Below are 15,888 nucleotides of genomic sequence, written 5' to 3'. Positions count from 1 at the left end.
ACATCCTACTAGCACCTTAAAATTATCTGAAGAAAATAGTCTAATATGCACATGGGAAAATTCTTTAACAAGATAATGAATTTGGGCATAATACATTTCTCCCCCAAATAGTATTTCCCAGGAAACACTGGAAGAGATTAGTCTTCCTCACCCTCTAATCTGAAGTGGCTCTTGGGGACATTCTTTCACACTGTCCTGTTTTGTGTCCTATGCACTGAGCACTCACTACATTACACTTCCTTGTTACTTTATTTTATCTCTTCACTATAATGTTGGTTCCATGATAGAACGTAATAGTTTCCGGGACTGCTGAAACAATTTATCACATACTTGGCAGCTTTAGACACAGAAATGTGTTCTTTCACAGTCATGGAGACCAGAGTCTGGAATCAAAGTGCTGGCAGGGCTGTGTTCCCTCTGAAAGCTCCAGGGTCCAATCCGTACTCGCCTCTTGTAGATTCTGTGACTGCGGCAATCTTTAGCATTGCGTGACTCGTAGGTGCCTCGCTCCAATTTCTGCCCCTGTCTTCATATTGCTGTTTCTTCTGTTTCTTCTCTGTATCTGTTTTTCTATTTCCCCTTCTCTTCTAAAGACTTATCATAGGATATAGGGCCCATCCTAATCGAGGATGATGTTATCTCAGGATCCTGCACTTGATTACCCCTGCGAACACCTTTTTTCCAAATAAGATTGAATTTATATGTTCCAGATGGACACATTTTTTGGAGGGTTCCACCCACTGCAGGGTGTTATGTTAATCAGTGCTGTATTCCCACTATATCCTCTAGGACAGCGGTTCTCAACCTGTGGGTTGCGAAGGGGTTGCCTAAGCCCATCGGAAAACACATATATAATTACATATTGTTTTTGTTATTAATCACTATGCTTTAATTATGTTCAATTTGTAACAATGAAAATACACCCTGCATATCAGATATTTACATTATGATTCATAACAATAGCAATGAAAATAATTTTATGGTTGGGGGTCACCACAACATGAGGAACTGTATTAAAGGGAAGCAGCATTAGGAAGGTATAATGAATGCTCAATAAATATCTGTTGAGTGATAAATGGGGGAAAAGGCATAAAATGCAATGGATCCCTAGATTTCCTGGCAAATGCCAACTAAATGGCCATGTGGTTGTTACGGGATGAGGCAGAAGATCCTTTTGAGGGTGTCGAAGGGCAGAGTTCTTGACAGCAAAGACAATTCAGTCTTTGAAATTCAATCCCTTCCACTCACTTCTCTTGTTTCCCCTGTTGTCAATGAGAACCACCAAGAAAATAAAAAGATGGCCAAGTGCCAATGGTAGATTGTTCCTGGGAGAGAGTTAGTAATTGCATGTATTACGTGGCATACAAAGAGGAAAGGGGGAAAGCACACACAGGTGCTGGGTTCTAGGTTGCCCTGTCTGTATCTGCCACGGTCTGTGGTCAACTTAGGTCATCTAGACATGGAATGCAGTTTCTGTCCCAGGTGACTTCCCCTCCAGTTCTAAGACCAATATATGCCCAAGGACCTCAAAGGCTATCAGTCTGTTTATATGCTGTGTTGTATGGCAGAGCCCGAGTACAGGAGCATCAAGAGAAAGGGTACTAATGAGAGCAGTAACATAAGAAAGTGTAGGGATCTAGCTGGTGTTGAAAGGATGGTTGCTGTACAGCTGTATGAAGACTCTCCGAGGAGGGATGATGATGAGGGAAGACACGAAGGCAGTGATGTGCACAGCCCAGCTGTGGGTCTGTGAGGAAGCAAAGGTCAATCAGAGAGGTCAGGGAGTTGGAGTGTATCTAGGAAAATCAGGTTAGAGGCGTGAGGTGAAGAGAAAAGACAGCAAAGTCACTTTTTAAAATTGCCTTTCTTTCTATGAGCAGAACTCTCTCTCTCTCTACCTCTTCTTGTTTCTTCACTTCTTAATATGCTCTAACAGTGGGTAGCTGAGAAAAAAAAAAAAAACACTAAAATAATTGTCTTCCCTTGTCCTAACCAGATGAATTTTAATATTCTGCTTTTTTTTCTTTTCTAAAGCCATGACTGAGTAATCTTTATCTGTTAACTTTTCAGCATTTTGCCCATTGCATAGCATCACCGCCACATGCTGCTTTTTATCTTGAGAGTTTCCCACTTCTCTTGTGATTTCTTTTTCTTTTCTTAAATGTCCATTTTATTAGATGCAGTCATGTAGCAATTCCGTTTTCTTGTCATATTAGACTTAGCTCCTTAAAAGCATTTGGCCACAACCAATTCTAGTCCTAGAAATTTGTGTGGGGCATTAATGTTCCTTAGAATGGATTTCAGTATAGTTTGCTGGCTACTCAGCGGCATCGTATTTGAAATGAATAAAAACTTTTATTGGATCCCAGATGTTAAGGCCTCATTGGCATTAGTTTAATGATAATTCTCTTTATATAGTAGTGCCTTGGAAGCTAAGTTTTTCAACTCTCTATTAATTATTCAAGCACTGGAGCTGAAGAATAATCAAAGAACTGTTCTGAGCAAGCGCTGCATCTTTGGATTTATTTATTTCAGCCTTTTTAAACTTTCAAAAGAATCTGAAGTGCAATGCTCTAAGAATCATTAAAAAAGGAGTCATTAAAATAAGAGTACAAGTGAAAGAGCAAATTAAGATTATATCTGGAATTTAGACTAAGGTTCATGTTAAAATTGAGTGCAAAATGGCAAGCCAAAGCAAAATATGACAAATTAAAAAGCATAGCTCTCCTCTGATAAAAACAAACCAATTCTCTTTTAATCAGGACAGATGGATTTCTGTTCTGGCACAAATCTATTGCCTAAGTCAAGGAACATTGAACATTTTGGATGATATATCAATAATGTCTTAAAAGATGAAGAAATATCCCTCATGGCCATTTATTATGTCACTGATCAATAAAAAACAGTATATTAAATATTATGTTGAATGTTTTTATATTGAAAGAGAAAGGACTAACATTTAATAAGAATTATAGCAGACTGTGTTAATTACTTATTAAAAGTCAATTCTCTCTTTTTTGGTAAAAGGACCAAGGGCAATGTGCCCAGCTGAAAAACTAGATTTTTCCAGCATACTGCCCAGTTAGGTATGGTCCTGCGACTGAGTTCTGGTCAATGAGATGGAAATGGAAGTCACTTCCGGGAAGGCTCCCAGAGGGAGGGCTGAATTCTTCCTCCTTGTTCCCAGCTGCCATCTTGACCAGGCCATGACTTTGAGGATTGAAAATAGGAGGCTTCTGGGTCCTTGGAAACTTCTGGAGGTGACATTCCAGCCTTGGACTGCCTGTCTCTGGACTTCTTTTCTGTAGGAGAGTAAGCCCTTGTGTGTTTAATCCACCTGATGGGGTCTCTTCTGCTAGCAGCCAAATTAAATGACTAACTGGTGTGCATGCCCACGCATATACGTCAGTTGCTTTTCAAAGGTTATGTCTAAATTGTCTCCACTCCCCTCTGAGTCAGATATTACTGATTTAGAGCCTTTAAAGGCCTGGCTAAGGTCCTATGACTCTTTAGGAGAGCTAGGATGGGAACTTAGCTGAGGTCTGTGTGTGTTCCCAAAGCTAAAGTTTCCAATATATTTGTGATGTTACCTGAAAGCTTGCTACAGGGGCTGAGCTTAGAAGATCATAGTCTCTCTCAAGCCTTCCTTTTTGCATCTTAGTGGTCATAGTGATCTTGGCAGTGCTAAGAGGAAGCATGGAAAGAGCTTTGTTCAGATATAATTAGAGCTTAGAGGTAGACTCCACATCCTTTGAGACCTATGTGTTGGGAACATGACAAACAACAGAGAAACTCTCAAAGGGAAGAGGAAATGGAGGACGACAGCACCAGGCCCGTGCATTAGCTCTATAGTAAACCCTGGCCAGTCTGTATTTCAATTTGCTAAGTGAGATGGTAGCGCTATTCCTCCTCACCTCTAAGGAAGTTGCACTGCCTGGCAGGCAGGGTAATAAAAAGGCGCGAGGAAAGAAGAGGGATGGTGGTTGAAAAGTTGCATGTTAGAGAGTTGGTTTCTAAAGCCCATGACTCTACTGAACAGCGATGGTCAGTATCTTTCTTCCCAAGCAACCCATTTCCCCAGCGGGTTCCTTAGCGCAGGCCCTCGGCAGCACTCGCCCATCTCATGGCACGCATCTGTCACTAGCCTCCCCTTTGGGTCTCTGACCCACACCCAGCAGTGTGTGCTCCTGCACTGGAGTCCCCTTTGCCAACATAAATCGAATCTGTTGTTCCCCTTCCTTACAAATTTCCGATAAATTCCATTACCTTCAGGGTGGAGTCCAAACTCCTTGGCCTGTCATCTTGTCCTCTAATTTCCAGTTCTGCCTTTTATAGCTTCATCCCTGCATCCTCATGTTCTTTTCCCATGGGTCACATTGAGCTTCCCAGTCCGCAGCCTTCTCCTTCACACCCAGCCAACTCAGGATAACCAGTTCTGACAACATGCCATTAGCCCCAGGCTATTTTTGAATTTAACTTACATTGCTCATTTATAATGTGTCTGAGTCCCACATCCCAAAGGTCTTACCTTTGCTATAAAGATGCCGGTGTTACCTTCATTTTTCCCTTTCCTCCCATTTTCTGTAGTGGTTAACAGAGGGCTGTGCTTTCTTATAGTGTGAGCTTATTTCTCTTGACATTGGGATATACTTGGAATATAAGGGTGTCACTGAACAACCTCGAGGCACTGCCTCCTGTTCATTTTTCTCCAGCTGAGTTGGCAGTATTGCTCTTTTGTTATTCCCTACAGAATTTGTTTTCTGTTTATAGACAGCATATCTTTTCTTCTTTCTGCAGGGTCTCAGCTTCATTATTATGACCACCTTGACAAAAAAATGTTCAAGTATTCAAATATTAAATACTCTCTAATCCTAGTAATGAAACAACTAAGACTACTCTAAATATATGCTATTTGTGAGAAAGCTTTATTTTGAGGGTATTCAAGTGCCCTATTGTCGCCCATGCCCTCTAATCCAGGAGACTATAAGCTTTTTCTTTTTGGTTGTCCTAGCACTCTGGGGTTATTTTAAATATTTGTTTCAGGAGAATGAGCCCAGAACACTCATCCCCTCTCACTGCTTCTCTAATACTCCTCCATGTGGATAATTTCCAAATATGCCTCTCTGACATTGATATCAAGTTCCAGACGCCTAGCTCACATTCAATTAGGCATTTCCACCAAGACATCCTTCTGGGACACAAAATTTATGTCTGAAAGCAAAGCAAACTCCCACCATCCCATACAACAAATGACCTGTCCTCCAGAGGGATGTAGATTTATTGATGGTGCCATCGTGGTCATAATTATCCAGACAATTTCATCTGTCTTTTCCCTGTTCAAAAATTACTTGCAGAGTGGAAATTAAACTCATGACCCTGACGTTCGAAGCACTCTACAGATTGACCTTAATGTCTTTCCAACTTCATGCTCTACTATTTCCCCTGAACAATCCTTCACTGTGGTCAGGCATGTATTCACCTCCAGAGAGATGATTTCTTCACCATCTTTGTTTAAGCAATACTCCTGAAGAAATATCCTCTTTTCTCTAATCTGAAAGTCACAGTGAAGTCACTGAAGGCTTGGCCCCTTTGGTCCACAGAATTGTCTTGACTCCCTGAACTGCTCCTTTATACTTTGAATATGTACCACTCCTTTGACACATATCATATGAATTACAGAGAATGTAATGTGATTTGTGAAGGTAAACACAGTGGAAAATTAATGATAAAAATGGAAACTATTTATAAAGAGCAGGAAGAGATGTTAACCAAGCACATGAGGTGAAATGTTTGCTGTAATGGGTCACAAATATGGTTTACTTTCCAAGCAGTTGGGCCAAACTGCAAAGAACTTTGGTTAACAATATCCTCATCTTATGGTTTAATTTTTAGGTAAAGAAAGCCTATGAAAAAATGCTGCAGAAAGCAACACTTCCCTGAAATGAAACCTGGCCATACATTTACACTAGGAGTGTTGTTTCATAGGTAAATGTAGTTCACAGTAAAATGGGGAAAGGATGCTTCTTGCATGAAATCTTCCAATACCAACCCTTTACGAAGAATTGAAGGGCTGAGCTAGCGACATACTGGAATGCACTTTCTGTTGATCTAACAATATCACGATAGAGCTTGGGAAACCTAAAAGAATAGGTACTTTGCTTGTCCACCTGCCTTTGTCATATTGTATATACCATGGGAGCTCTTGGGCTGCAGACCCTTTCTCTGACAAGTGCTTGATCTGCATGAAGCCCACGTTGCTGATAAAAGTGAGCACCATATGCTCAGAGACCAGATGCACAGAAGGCTAAGTCATCATCCTGTTGAGAAAATGTTAAAGGCAGAGTGTATTCCACCCAAATAGTCTAGCCTATTTCAACTTTCTCCATCTCTCCAAAAACAACAACTTCATAAAAACATGAGATGCTACCTATAAGATTATTGAAATGACTTTACATATAAGTGAGTCTATACAAAAAAACAACAACTAGAAATAAAGACATTAAAAAATTAAAAAAAATTTATTGAATTAAATTTTATTAAAATGGTGGAATTATGGGGTCAATAATTTCTGGTCCTAAAATTTTCTTGGTTGTTAAAACAATGCTAAACAACAAATAAAAATGTGAAAAGAGCTTTCTATCTTCTCTAGCTCAGTTAGTGGGGCAAGACCAAGAGTCAGATTTAATGTCTTTAGTAAAATGCTTCCAGCAACAGCTTGTATCTGATGCTCACGTTTCTTCACCTACAGTGGAAAGACTGATCCAAGGCAAACGGAGAGTGAACCAAGTTTGTCCGCTTCCCCTCTTGCTTTCTGAATGGCACCACTTCCCTAGTTAAGGCCCTGATACTCTTTCAGGATCTGATGTTGGTTCCCTAGAGGGCATTTCCTACTTCCTTCTACCCCAGGGCTTACAAGGGCATACACGGAGTTTTTTTGGCTCTTTTGATATTACTTAATTAGCAATAATAATATGTAATCCCCTAGTGTCATGATCTGATGTCTTAGATTTAATCTATGCTTTCTTTGTTATTTCTATTTCTGGACATATTACTATATTGACATGACATGACCAGGCTGAGAAAACACAGTCATAGAGTATGTCCTACAATTTATTGTAAAGTTGGTGAATATTCACTGCTGAGAAGCTGAGATAGTGTGATTCTGGGACTATGCTTTCTGGTGATCTAACAATCCTAAGATAGATCTAGGAGGACGAAAAAGATTGGATAGTTAAATATTTTGCTCATATGAATCCCAGTCTTAGTTTCTCTTAGGCCTTAACTCCAGGTTATTGAGAGAGAATCTTATAGACCTCTTAGTTCTCTCTCCTTCTAGCCACTTGGACTCTCTCTGCCTTTAAGATAACCCATTCTTTTGTCCCATGGGTTCCTCTGCCTGGAACATTCTATTCCTAGGTATCCATATATCCAGTTTTCTTTCACCTTTTAAATGTCAGTTATAACATTTTATGGGACATTGGTGCTCAACAAATGTCTACTGAGTGAATGAATGCATTTGTATAGTTACAGTTTTAAAATGAACTGAGAGTTTTACATTTTATATATAAATTACATATGGTTAATTTTCTCAAAGGCTAGATGGGCCCCAGAAGCAGATTCTTTTCTCTCAAATGAGAAATATATTTATATAAAGACAGGGACCCAGAAAAAAACTAAAGCCCTGATACTCCCTCTATTGCCTCTGTGTTTTTTGTTTGTTTGTTTGTTTTTGGTTTGTTTGGTACCAGTGAGGATCCCAGCCTAAAGAAAAATCAAGGTTATACTTTCTCACCATTCCAAACAGGGTTTGGTGCATGCTGATGATGGAGAAGTTTGGGGAGAGTCCTTCTAAAAGCCTGCAGGTCTTAAGGAAACTGGTTTCTTCCTTGCAAGGGTAGGGGAGGATGGCACTTCTATGAGCAAGTCATAGCAGATGTAATGGTAGAAGCACCAAATGGACATGTGTCCTGCTGGCTAATGCTGTTCCAGCGAGAAGGCCATCAGGCCCCTCTTTTATAAGGCCAGCTGGCTGCAGTAATTCTCATAGACACCAAGCATTCAGGGGCCAGGCTGCGCAGGCAGGCACTAAACACCCAGCATTCCTTTCAAATATACAGTTCAATGTCAACCATCATTTACATTTCAAACAGCAATGGCACCTAAACCTGGGGTGATTATATTTCCTCATTGCCTCTTTGAAGGCTACGGACCAATTAACGCCTCTTAATTATTTTTAAAACTCTCTTGGCTCTCAAAGTCTACTGGTTTGGTAGATGAATGGTCACTCTAATCTCCAAATAAATTGTTATTTTCTAATTGCATTGCATCAACCAACTTTACTCATCGAGGCTTCTTTAAAGAATATTCTGGTCAAAAGAAAGTTTATTGCAAAGTGGCATTTGCTTTCAGAGCTTGGGATACGGAAGGAGATTGCCCTGGGAATTCCTACTAAAACAGAATGTGTTGTCTCACCAGGTGGAAAACTCTTTGAATTCTAAATATGCCATTCAACAAATAAACATTTGCCCTTAGAGTTCCATTGCATTTTTTTTCTTAATGTCAAAAGGAATAGTTTCCATAGAAGCAGAGATGCTGTCACTTTTACTCTCAGGAAGGCCTGGGTGTCCACAAAAAGCTTGCATAATAGCACTGAGCTGAGGGGAACTTGAGTGAAAGAAGAGATGTGTTTGCTCACCTAGTTTGGAAGGAGATGTGATGGTCAACTTGTTTGAGCCATAAGGTGCCTAGATATGTGGTCAAACATTATTCTGGATGCTTCTGTGAGGGTGTGCTTGGACACATTTTACAAAAGCATAATGACGTGTGGCCACATTGTCGTATCATACAGCATGGCTTTACTGCCCTAAAAATCTCTGTGCTCTGCCTAGTCATCCCTCCCTCCCCACTAACACTTTTTACTGTCGCCATAGTTTTCCCTTTTCCAGATGTCATGTAGATGGAAGTATACAGGATGCAGCCTTTCAGAGCAGTTTCATTCACTTTGTACGTTTAAGTTTCCTCCGTGTCTTCTTATGGCTTGATAGCTCTTTTCTTTTTTAGCACTAACTAATAGGCCATTGTCTGGAGGTACCACCATTTTTCATCTTGGTTGCTTTCAAGTTTTGGCAATTATGGGTAAAGCTGCAATAACCATCCATGAGTAGGCTTTCATGTGGGCATATGTTTTGAATTAATTTGGGTAGATACCAAAGAGCATGGTTGATGGGTTGAATGGTAAGAATATGTTAGTTTTGTAAGACACAACCAAAATGTCTTCCAAAGTGGCTGCACCGCTTTGCACGCCCACCAGCAATGAATGAGAGTCCTGATGCTCCATATCCTTGCTCGTGTGTGGTGCTGTGAATGTTCTGGATTTTGGCCTTTGTGATAGGTGTGTAGTGGTATCTCATTCTTTTAATTTGTGTTTCCCTAATAACATGTGGTGGGAAGCATCTTTTCTATGCTTATTTCCCATCTATATATCTTCTTTGGTGAGGTTTCCATTTAGCTTTCTTGCCCATTTTTAAATTGGGTTGTATGTTTCTTATTGTTGAATTTTAAGAGCTCTTTGTATAATTTGAATAAGAATCCTTTTTCAGACATAAGGCTGTTTATATAAAAATGTGTGCTTTATTATTAATCTTTTCTTCTAGATTTTGTGTTCCATCAATTGATTGTTATTGAACAACCACAACCTCAACAATGTCAGCTGTGATGAAAAGGGAGCTAAACCGAGTTTGCCAAATTTAAAATTATTGTGCATAAGAGGGTGTGGGTATGTCAAAAAGCATCCTAGCCTTTTAAAAATGTAGCAAGTTAGGGAAAATGAAGCAACTTAGCCTTTTAAAAGCGTCATGTTAAAATAAAATTGCCTCTCTAATAAAGCAAAGGACAATGTTGCGTTTTTTAATAAGTTGGAAAAACTAGTGTTCTGTCCTGATTTAGATTGGGATCTTTTAAACTCCAACTCAGGTATTCCCAAGACACTTTAACAAGAGAATTTTTGCAAGGCAGTTTTTTGATCATCTTGCAAGATTAGTTTTGCCTGAGTTTAACTAGGTCATGCTTTCTCTCCTCCTCTATCTCAGCAGAAACATTCTTCATCAAAAGCCAAAACAGAGCAAATGTGGGGTGTGCTTTTTCAAAAGGTGGGTTTGGGATGTTAACAAATTAGCTTTATAATTTTAGTTTGAAGTTTAAACACCAAAGTGCTTGAGTGATGGGGCTTTTCCCGAGATCACTATTCCATTATGATTTACCTTTTCCCCAAACACCTGAGCATGTAGTGTCTGTGGCATAAATTTGACAGTTGCAACTTAATGATTTATTTTGGCAACGTATTGTTGTCTTGTGCTGTCATTTAACTTTTCATCTCCACAACAGAAAAAAAAATCCTTATGTATTAGTTAAGGCCCTCCAGAGAAACAGAATACGTTTATGTACAAACAAGTAGAGTTCCATTTTAAGGAATTGGTTTACTGTGGGAATTGGCCAGTCTGAAATCTGTAGGGCAGCCTGGGTGGCTGGGAATTCAGGGGAGAGTTGGTGAAGTCTTGAGTCTGAGATCTGGAGGGCAGACCCACAGGCTGGAATGCGGGCAGAATTTCTGTACTGCAATCTTGAAGCAGAATACCTTCCCTTACTGCTCTGAAGGCCTTGAACTGATGACAAGAGGCTCACTCACCTTCTGGCGGGTAATCTGCTTTATGTAAAGTCAACTGATTGTCAATGTTAATCACACCTGGAAAACACTTCAATAGCAACATCTAGACTAGTGTTTGGCCAAACAATTAATCGGGCAGCAGAGCTCAGCCAATTGACACATAAAATTGACCATGACACTTTGAAAGCAGGAATTATAGATTCTACTTCTTTGTGTTTGCCTCAGTGTTTATTGTCTCTTGAGTAAATATTTCCTAAGTAAATACATACTGGTTAAGTGACTATTAGAAGTGAATATTACTTTAGTTTGTCTTCTGAAAATTACATATATTACTTCATAAATGAATATGCTAGTGGTATCCAGATATAACTGTTAAATATTAAGTGTATGGATAAGAAGATAGGCAATATTAATATTGATTCTTTAAAATCATCCTGAAATAAGTTCAATTGAAAGAAAGAATATTTTAGGAGGTGGGAACAAGAGCCACTGAAGGCATGAAAGAGGCTGGTTTGTTTGAAGGAACGTGAGGAGACTGAGGAGGCTAGAGGAGGCGTGGGAGTGCTCTTAGTGAAACTATGCAAAGGAAAGTAATATTGGAAGGCAAGCGGAGAGGTTTTCATTTAAATGAAGGTGGCCACTGACGGATTTTGAATAGGCGAGTGAAATCACGTGAATGGTTTTTGTAAGAATCAGCATCTGATAACTGTATTTGGACCAGAGAAAATTAGGCAAACTGTCATTTCCGGTCCTCTGAGAGGCAGATGCTTAGATAAGATTAGACATGCAAAGGGATTTTGGAAGACAGTGTCTAGGAAATATAAAAGAGAAGTAGTAGGCAGCCGCTAGCCACATGGCACTATTGAACATCTGCGATATGGCTAAATTGAAATGGGATGTGTAAAACACTCCCTAGACTTCTAAAATGTCCCATAAAGCAAGCAAACAAACAGAAAACCAAAACCAAAAACTCCTCCTCACACATATGAGAATGCAAAAGGCCTCCTTAACAACTCTGAAAATATTGACTATATGCTGAAATAATATTTTGGAATAAGTATCATTAAATATATATGCATATCATTAAAATGTATCCACCTGTTTCTTTTCACTTATTTACTATGGCTATTTCAAATGTGAAATTACATAGCTGGCTCACATTCTATTTCTAATGAACAGTTCCATTTCAACCACAATGTGGTCTCACTTATGAAAGGAGCGAGGAAGAAGGGTTGGAGAGGAAGAGATGCCAGGCAGAGCTGCACAAGTTAGTGCACACTTAAGTCTCTTTGGAAATGTTTTCTGGGGAAGGTGGTGTTACTTGACACTTCAAATGTCCAGGAAAGCCAAAAGCTTCCTTTCCTTGACACTTGAACGTCAAACTCAAATCAGAGAAAACTTCATGTTAGTCACATGTTGTCATACTCATGGATGACTGGTTATTCAAATTTTTTGACACTGATGCTACCTAATGATATTCAACACTTGTCATCCTTTGGCTTTTCTAACTCCCTTTTCCTAATAGCGCCTCAGTGAGCATTTGGGAAAACTCCCATTGTGTAGTCATGGTGGTAGTTAGTACCCAGAAGCATGTGACATAGGCTTAGCAATTGCGTGCTTTCTCCCGGAACTTTGGTCTTGACAGAAGGACCTGGAATTGGTTGGTCGGTTACTGTCTTTCACAGTAACAGTGGTGGTGGTGTGTGGACGAGACGTCCTGCTGCCAGTCTGTTCTGTGACTGCAGCAACCCAGGCTCCAGGTCCTCTGCTGCCCCTTCCTGTTTCCCAAGCCTGGTCCTCCTGCCTCCTGTCCATTCTGTGCCACCACATATATTTTAAAAATTCTCTTTTTTGCTTAAGATGTCCACATTGGGTTTCTTTCACTTATATATTAAAATTTTGGCTGATAACAATTAAATTAGTAATCATTATTACCATTTTTTTCAGAACCAAAAGCTAACAGTTATTGAGCACATTCAATATGCCAAGCACTGTTCTAAAGTGTTTCCATGTATTATTAACTCCCTCATCCTCATGACAGCCACTGGAGTAGGCACTATTGTCCTGATTTCCAGAGGAAGAAAATTGAAATGCAGTGAGGTTGCTTAAATTCACATAACTGATAAATAGCATAGCCAGGTTTGGAATCTACACAGTCTCTTAACTAAACTATTCAGAAATGTGTATCAGGAAGTGAAGGTTTAGACCTTCGAGCAAACATGAGGAATTGGAGACTGGTTCTCAATCTGAGATAGCGTAGAAGGAATTGAATGTCCTATTATTTTTCTGGGATGATAATCTTAGTACTCCATGGCTTTCAGTGATAAGGTAGTGACTGAAAAGATTGCCTAAGGATTTCTGTGATTGAGGATCCATTGAGGATAAGGTTCTGGCAGACCACGTTGGTACCACCATAAAAATAGCATGAAAGATATGAAAAATTGATGGGTGGTTGCTTCTGATAAGACTGAATGGCATAGAGCCCAGAGTGATAAAACTCAAATCTCCATTTTCAATTTAAGCCATGGAATGAAATTCAGGGATGTTCTATAACTGTGATGAAAGAATTTATTATCTTGCAGCTATAAGGCTGCAGTAGCCAAAACTAAGAAGCAGATTTTGATCCTAAAAGGTGCCAGATTACATCCATGGAATAAATTTTTCACTATGTATGTCACTTTTAGGGAAATGTGGTCATCGATCAAACAGAGTAGGAGCCTGGGCAGTGGGATGAGGTCCATGAGAGGACTCCTATCTGAGTAACCCGATTCCCCACCCCAGATGAAGTTCCTGTTTCCCCAAGGAACAACCTCTTCTCCCTGCTCTGACGACATTGTTCTCCTGCTTCAAGACTCTTTTATTCTTTTGCCTGAGGAAAAGACGAAACCTGTTTTCTAAATTCCCCATCTGCTTTACCCTTTGCTTTGCTCAGAGAATTAATGAGTTAAATCTCAACGTGACTTGAGGACAAATTACCAAGTCACTCCTTGGATGAAAAGGTTCACACATCTAAGAATTTCAGGGTTTTGCTAATCTTATGGGAAAATATCCGTAAAGTATATATGGGCATGACTGGTGGTGTTTGACCAGTAGGGAGGAATATAATCATATAGCTGGCTGAATTTTTAAATATGGATGTGCTTACCAGATGTTTTTCTTTCAGAGCAAGCTTAAGTAGCTATATGTGGTTCCAATAATTTGTTTGGCTGAGTAACCCAAACCTGGTTTCAACCATAGCCCACAAAAGGTTGGGCCAGATGAAATGATTTCTTGGTATAGAATAAGGGAGTGTGTTATTTTATACATGTGAAATATGGAGTGATCCCTCATTGTATCTTGTCCAACTATATCCTAAATTGTCTTACTGTCCACTCCCTTCAACAAGGGTGCTGCTCTGTGACCTAAAGGGATGCCTGCTGCCCTACAGGAGACCTGGTGCCTTTCTGTTTTCCAGATCAGATGTTCCAGCTTTGCCACAGTCTTTCCATCCAATTGCCTTTTGGCTTAAGATAGCCAGGGTTAGGCTCTACTGCTTTACCCAAAAATGCCATCGTATAGGTCCAAAGGATCATTTTAGTTCTTAAGCTTAAAAGATGATTATAGAGGAAAATAGCTCTCTGACAAAGTTGAAAAATTTATTTTCTGCAAAGAAGTCTGCAAGTGTTATAGAGAGTCAAGTTATCTGAGTTCAGTTGAATACTAATTTATATTCCTGGGGTTTGCCAAATTTCACTCTTTTTCCTTCTCAGTCCAATATCTCACTCATGGGAGAATCAAAAGTACAGAATATCACATTTCTTTGTTACTGGGCTGTTGTCAAAATTCCTTCCCAGAGGTATTGAAAAAAAAAGCCATTTTTTTTTTTAATTCATTTTGTGTTCTGGAGCCAATGTGTGTGAATGGATTGATCATGGGGTTTTTATAACCTCAAGTATAATACTTCAGTTTAGATCACTAGGTTCATGAAATGAGCAATTTTATAGCTTAATTCTTATCCCCAACATATCCCTGATAATTAATGTTTTGAATTTTTAAAGCACCCATAGATATGCTTATGGATTTAATAAATGTTTCTCTACCCAAATGCATTGTATTAATTTAAACCAAAATGATGGAATTTGAATTTTTATTTTTGTGATTCCCTTCAGGTATCTTTTCACCTGCTAATGTTTTCCCTCTTTCCTCCCTATTTTAAGGATAAATGACAAATTTTTTTCCTTAGCTTTACACTGAAGCATCTTTGAGACAAAAACAATAGAGTGTTTATGCAATATTTAGAAGTATGACTCAATGTTTTGCTGAGTGACTGGCTTTCTGTACTCAGAAATAGTGTTTTGTGTTTATTTCTTTTCTCCTCAGTCCCCATTTTCACTTTCTTCTTAATATATATATATATATATATATATATATATATATATATATATGTATATATATATATATATATAAATATGTGTATATGTATATTTCAGAGAGGAAGTGAGAGGAAGAGAGAGATAAAAACATCAATGATGAGATAGAATCATGATAAGCTGCCTCTTGCATGCCTCCACTGGGGATTGAGCCCACTACTCGGGCATGTACCCTTGACTAGAATGGAACCTGGGACCCTTCAGCCTGTAGGCTGACGCTCTATCAACTGAGCCAAACCAGCTAGGGATCACCTTCTTCTTTTTAATCTTAAACTTCTTATATTTACTACCTTGAACTGGGGAGGTCTATGTCACTCAGTACAGCACAATGCAGCACACTTGACAATCTATATATATAAAATCCCAGTGACCAAATGGCAGAACGACCAGAACGAGCGAAGTGACCAGTCGCTATGACATGAACTACGGTGGCCAACTGGCCCGATCAGCCCCCCAAACTCCCACAGCCCCTGCCCCAAGCCTGCCTGCCCCCAATCGGCCCCCTCACCCCTCTCTCCCGTTCCAAGGTACCCAAGAGCTGCCCTGAGGCCTGGACCCCCAGGGGAGAGGAGCTTGATTCCTGGCTGTGCTCCTCCAGACCGGGAGAGCACCACATTACAAATGCGGCTGTCCTGAGGGAGGCCTGGCCAGGAAGTGGGAGGAACACACAGCAAAGAGGGCAAGAACTGAGGAAAAGCCTGTCTGGAAGAACCCACACTAGGGGCAGCCATGCCCCCCACCCCCAACTCCAGCCCAGCCCTGCAGGCTGCCTGACAGACGCTACTGCGAGGCGGGTGCAGAGAGGGCTCCCTGGGC

The sequence above is a fragment of the Myotis myotis genome, unplaced genomic scaffold, assembly GCF_014108235.1.
Source record: "Myotis myotis isolate mMyoMyo1 unplaced genomic scaffold, mMyoMyo1.p scaffold_m19_p_7, whole genome shotgun sequence".
Taxonomy (NCBI): domain Eukaryota; kingdom Metazoa; phylum Chordata; class Mammalia; order Chiroptera; family Vespertilionidae; genus Myotis; species Myotis myotis.
This window is presented reverse-complemented; position numbering follows the sequence as displayed.